Source organism: Pseudophryne corroboree, chromosome 3 (genome assembly GCF_028390025.1).
Source record: "Pseudophryne corroboree isolate aPseCor3 chromosome 3, aPseCor3.hap2, whole genome shotgun sequence".
Taxonomy (NCBI): domain Eukaryota; kingdom Metazoa; phylum Chordata; class Amphibia; order Anura; family Myobatrachidae; genus Pseudophryne; species Pseudophryne corroboree.
Window position 1 is genome coordinate 409,578,002 of NC_086446.1, and position 6,000 is coordinate 409,584,001.

The following is a 6,000-nucleotide window of genomic DNA, read 5'->3' on the forward strand; positions in this document are numbered from 1 at the left end:
TCAGGAACAGACAACGGGTAGGTGCGCCCCCTAGGTGGCTTCTTGCCAGGAAGGAGATCGATGGGACAATCCCACTCCCTATGGGGCGGTAGGACGTCAGCGGCCTTCTCACTGAAGACATCTGAGAAATCTTGATAAACTGCTGGGAGACTTGACTGTGTCTTAACTTCGGTAGACTTTATGGGACACACTTGGGCTAAACAGGACTGATGGCAATGTGAACCCCATGAGGTAAGCTGCAACGTTGACCAGTCAAACTGTGGATTATGTAGCTGGAGCCAGGGCATGCCCAAGACGATCTCCTGGGTGGCTTGAGGGATGACTAAGAACTTAATCAGTTCAGAGTGTAGGAATCCAACTCCCAGAACCACTGGGGCAGTTTGATGAGAAATATTCCCCTTGGAGATTCGACTACCATCCACAGCGGTAATATAAACTGGACAGGAAAGTTCACATATAGGTAAGCAAAATTTATTTACCGCAGCTTGGGTGATGAAGTTACCTGCAGCTCCACAGTCCACTAATGCTGATGCGGACTGGAGCCCAACTGAAGTCTCTAACGTCACAGGAAGGATAAGGTCTTGATTAGAAGGAGCTTGACTAAAAGATCCCAACTTGACTCCTCCTTTACAAGTCAGGATCTGGCGTTTCCCGAACGCACTGTGCAGGAGTTAATCTGATGGCCCGCAGCCGCACAGTACAGACAGAGTCTCTCACGCATTCTTCTTGCCCGCTCTTCAGGAGTTAGGCGGGACCTATTTACCTGCATAGGCTCGTCAGAAGAAGGAGACTGGAACTGTACTGAAGGTATCATCCTTGATCTGCGTGGCTCACTCCGAGCGCGTTCATTATTGCGTTCGCGGATGCGAGAGTCCAACTTAATGCACAAGGAAATCAATTCAGACAATTGTACAGGAAGGTCGCGGGTCGCCAGTTCATCTTTGATCCGGTCAGAAAGTCCATGCCAGAAAGCTGCTACCAGGGCCTGATTATTCCACTGAATCTCTGCGGCCAACGTCTGGAACTGAATGACATATTGTCCCATGCTACGGGTACCTTGACGAAGTTGAATCAGGTCAGCGGAAGCTGATGTTGCACGACCAGGCTCGTCAAAGATCCGTCTGAAGGTTGACACGAAGTCTGTGTAGTTGTTAATCAGAGGGTCAGCACGTTCCCACAGAGGAGACACCCAGCTCAGAGCAGATCCAGAAAGTAAGGAGATGATGTAGGCAACCTTGGACCTTGGCGTGGGGAAATTATGTGGCAACAACTCAAACTGGATTTCACATTGGTTGAGAAACCCGCGACATAACTTTGGACTGCCATCATACTTGCTTGGCACGGGCAGGTGCAGACGTGACACTGGAGCTGATGCAGCCGGCATAGAGGAACTCACAGCACTGGCAGGTGCTGGAGTAACAGGAACAGTAGGAGTGAGTACACTAGGCAGGGATTGCTGTAGTGTATCTATCCGGGAGGACATCCCTTGCAGGAATTGAAACATCTGCTGCTGCGCAGCCTCTTGACCATCCAGACGGGAGACCAGATTTTGCAAGGCCTCTGACCCCACACTCCGTCCACCATCCGAGTCCATCGATCCTGGACTTACTGTCAGATTGTGTTTTGGCTGTGTCCCCGGAGGGGGCGCTAGTGGGTCAGTGGAGGTACCTGGGAGAAAACGAGGAGGCTGGATAACGTTCCTGCGCATGAGCGCAATGATATTTATTAGCAGATGATATAAACAGAATGGCAGCAGAAATAATAATAACAAATGGAAATGTCAATCACACAGCGTAATAGCTGAAAGTCTATGGCAACAGGATGACAGATGACTGGACAAATAATAACCGGTAATATGATAAACAGAAGAACAGGTGCTTGTAGGGATGATTCTGGTTTGGAAACCAGTGCAGGTTTTAAACATGAAACTTGGCAGTGAGATGTTGAATGGCAAACCTGGTAGCAGAGGCAGGAGTCTGACTATCCACAGTGCAGGTGGTGAAGCACTGACAGCAGCAAGCTGTATCACAGGTGGAGGAATGGATCACACCTGGAGTCAGTCTCAACTGCAAGGCTGAAGCACACAAGGTGGTGATGAGTGTGAAGCCTGTTTGAAGATTGCAGGTATTGCTGGGCCTTGAAGTTCCACGGAGCTGTGCAGAGTAACCAGGAGTACAAGTCTTAAAGCAGAGAGCCAGGAACACGGAAGGAACAGGAACAGATCCTTTCACATGGGTCGCAGGAGTGACACAAAGTCCAGGATCCTGCAGACTGATCCTGCAGTCTCTTATGTACCCCTTGGTGCACAGGCATTGGATGAGTGAGGGAAAGTGGGTGCGGCCAAGCACCGGATTGGCCGCTGTATGCTGGTTGTTGTGAACTGTCATGGCGGCGCCCATGCCGCGGCCTAGCGGGAACGCGGCGTGCTACACGCCTGCTGTCTCAGGAGCGCTCCCAGGCCCGTGATGGCGTCCAGAGGCAGGGACACGGACGACAGGTGACCGCAGGGAGCCAGGTCGGAGTCCGCAACGGCGGACGGATGTCAGCTTGGTGAGTCGATTCCTGACACGGGCCTGGTAAGGACTTTCCATCTAGAAGATTATAAGAACTATCTCACACTACCAGTGCCCTGTGGCTCCTGCCATCCTGTAGTACCCAGGAACTGTATTTATTCTTTGCTGACTTTTACGTTTTCTTTTACTGCTGCTGTGTTGCGGAGTTGTCATAATAAACATCATTGACTTTTATCCAAGTTGTCGTGGTCACGCCTTCGGGCAGTTATTATTCATGTTACTTACATGTCCAGGGGTCTGATACAACCTCCCAGGTTCCGGTACATCTCAGCCCCTACAACTGAGGCTGCCTCCCGTCAGCTCAGGCCCTCAGTTGTGACAGTAAGCACTGACCTAATGAATCCAGCCGGAGACCAGGATCAAGCGGCCAGGCCGATGCAAGAACTGGCAGCCCGACTAGAACATCAGGAGGCTGCACAGGGCCACATCATCCGCTGTCTCCAGGATCTCTCTACTCGGCTGGATGGGATTCAGACAACTCTCCGTGGATCAGGCGCGTCTGGTGCGTCAACCACAGTGACTCCAGCTATAACCCCACCCACCTTACCCATTTCTGCTCCACGTCTTCATCTTCCAACACCAGCAAAATTTGACGGATCTCCAAGATTCTGCAGGGGATTTCTCAACCAGTGTGAGATTCAGTTTGAGCTACCACCTGGCAATTTTCCCAGTGACCGTACAAAAATTGCCTACATTATTTCTCTTCTCAGTGGCTCAGCCCTTGATTGGGCATCACCGTTATGGGAGAGGTCCGACACCCTGCTATCTTCCTACACTGCCTTCGTGTCAACATTCAGGCGCATCTTCGACGAGCCAGGCCGGGTAACCTCAGCTTCATCCAAGATTCTCCGTTTACGCCAGGGGTCACGTACTGTAGGACAATATCTGATACAGTTCCAGATCCTGGCATCCGAACTGGCATGGAACGACGAGGCCCTGTATGCTGCATTCTGGCATGGCTTATCTGAGCGTATTAAAGATGAGTTAGCTACCAGAGACTTACCTTCTAAGTTAGATGAGCTAATCTCACTCTGCACGAAAGTTGATTTACGTTTCAGAGAGAGAGCAACTGAGCGTGGAAGATCATCTGCTCCAAAATCTTCTGCTCCTCCTCCTCGTCAACTGTCACCATCTAAAGATGAGCCCATGCAACTTGGCCGTTCCCGTTTAACTCCTGCTGAGCGCCGAAGACGTCTCTCCGAGTCTCTCTGTCTCTATTGTGCAGCTCCGTCTCACACCATTAATGCCTGTCCCAAACGTCCGGGAAACTCCAAATCCTAGCTCGCCAAGGAGAGGGCCGGCTAGGAGTAATGATCTCCTCTCCATCTCCTCAAGATTGTAATCTCCCAGTCTTGCTTCAAGTTGCTCAACGTTATCGGAACGTCATTGCCCTCCTTGATTCCGGAGCAGCTGGGAACTTTATTACCAAAGCCTATGTTAAACGGTGGTCCCTACCCACCGAGAGACTTCCTTCGTCCATTTCTTTAACTGCCGTGGATGGCAGCAAAATTTTTGATGCAGTTATTTCTTTAAGGACTCTACCAGTTCGTCTGAGAGTGGGAGTTCTTCATTCCGAACTTATTTCTTTTTTAGTGATTCCAAGAGCCACACATCCTGTGGTCCTGGGCCTTCCATGGCTCCGTCTTCACAATCCTACAATTGATTGGACGACTACGCAAATCCTGGTATGGGGTTCCTCCTGTGCTGAGACATGTTTGTTTAAAGTATTGCCTGTCTGTTCTTCCTCCCCCAGGTCGTCTGATGTTCCACCTCCTCCATATCAAGATTTCACGGATGTGTTCAGTAAAGCTTCTGCTGATATCCTTCCTCCTCATAGAGAATGGGACTGCCCGATTGATCTCGTTCCAGGGAAGGTTCCACCTCGAGGCCGAACTTATCCGTTGTCTCTGCCTGAGACGCATTCTATGGAGGAATATATTAAAGAGAACCTAGCAAAGGGGTTCATTCGACCTTCTTCTTCTCCAGCCGGCGCAGGCTTCTTTTTTGTAAAAAAGAAAGATGGTGGTCTGCGGCCGTGCATCGACTACAGAGGTTTGAACGACATTACCATCAAGAACCGTTATCCTTTACCCCTGATTACTGAGCTCTTTGACAGAGTTAGCGGAGCTACCATCTTTACAAAGCTGGACTTGAGAGGTGCATACAATCTCATCCGGATCCGTGAGGGTGACGAGTGGAAGACCGCCTTTAACACCCGTGACGGACATTATGAGTACCTCGTCATGCCCTTCGGATTGAGCAATGCTCCAGCTGTCTTCCAGCATTTTGTCAATGAGATCTTCAGAGACATTCTATACCGTCATGTCGTGGTCTATCTAGACGATATCCTCATTTTTGCCAACGATTTAGAGGAACATCGTTTTTGGGTTAAAGAGGTTCTGTCCCGTCTCCGTGTCAATCATCTCTATTGCAAATTAGAAAAATGCGTCTTTGAAGTCAAGTCCATTCCGTTTCTAGGGTACATTGTGTCCGGTTCCGGACTAGAGATGGATCCTGAGAAACTACAAGCAATCCAAAATTGGCCGGTACCCTTAACCCTCAAAGGGGTCCAGAGGTTCTTAGGGTTCGCCAACTATTACCGAAAGTTTATACGAGACTTTTCCACCATTGTGGCACCTATTACTGCTTTCACTAAGAAGGGTGCTAACCCGTCCAAGTGGTCTGAAGAAGCCATGCAAGCATTTCATCTTTTAAAACAAAGGTTCATCTCTGCGCCTGTTCTGAAACAGCCTGACATCGACTCTCCTTTCATCTTAGAGGTGGATGCCTCCTCCGTTGGAGTAGGAGCGGTGTTATCTCAGAGGGCTAAAGATGGCCATTTACACCCTTGCAGTTTCTTCTCCCGGAAGTTCTCCCCAGTTGAGCGCAACTATGCCATTGGCGACCAGGAGTTGCTAGCCATCAAGCTCGCTCTAGAAGAGTGGAGGTATCTGTTGGAGGGAGCTTCTCATTCAATCACCATACTTACAGACCACAAGAACCTTTTATATCTGAAAGGCGCACAATGTCTCAACCCTCGTCAGGCCAGATGGGCACTTTTCTTTTCCAGGTTCGACTTTAAACTCCAGTTCTGTCCGGGCTCTCAGAATCGCAAGGCCGATGCCCTTTCCCGCTCATGGGAGCAAGAAAATGAGTCAGAGTCTTCAGACAAGCATCCTATTATAAATCCGTTGGCATTCTCCACGGTAGGGATGGACTCTACGCCCCCATCAGGGAAAAGTTTTGTGAAACCGATGCTAAGGAAGAAGCTCATGCATTGGGCCCATGCTTCCCGTTTTGCCGGACATACAGGTATCCAAAAAACCCTGGAGTTTATCTCTAGGTCCTATTGGTGGCCAACTCTGAAAAAGGACGTCTTGGAGTTTATTGCATCTTGCCCAAAGTGTGCTCAACATAAGGTATCCCG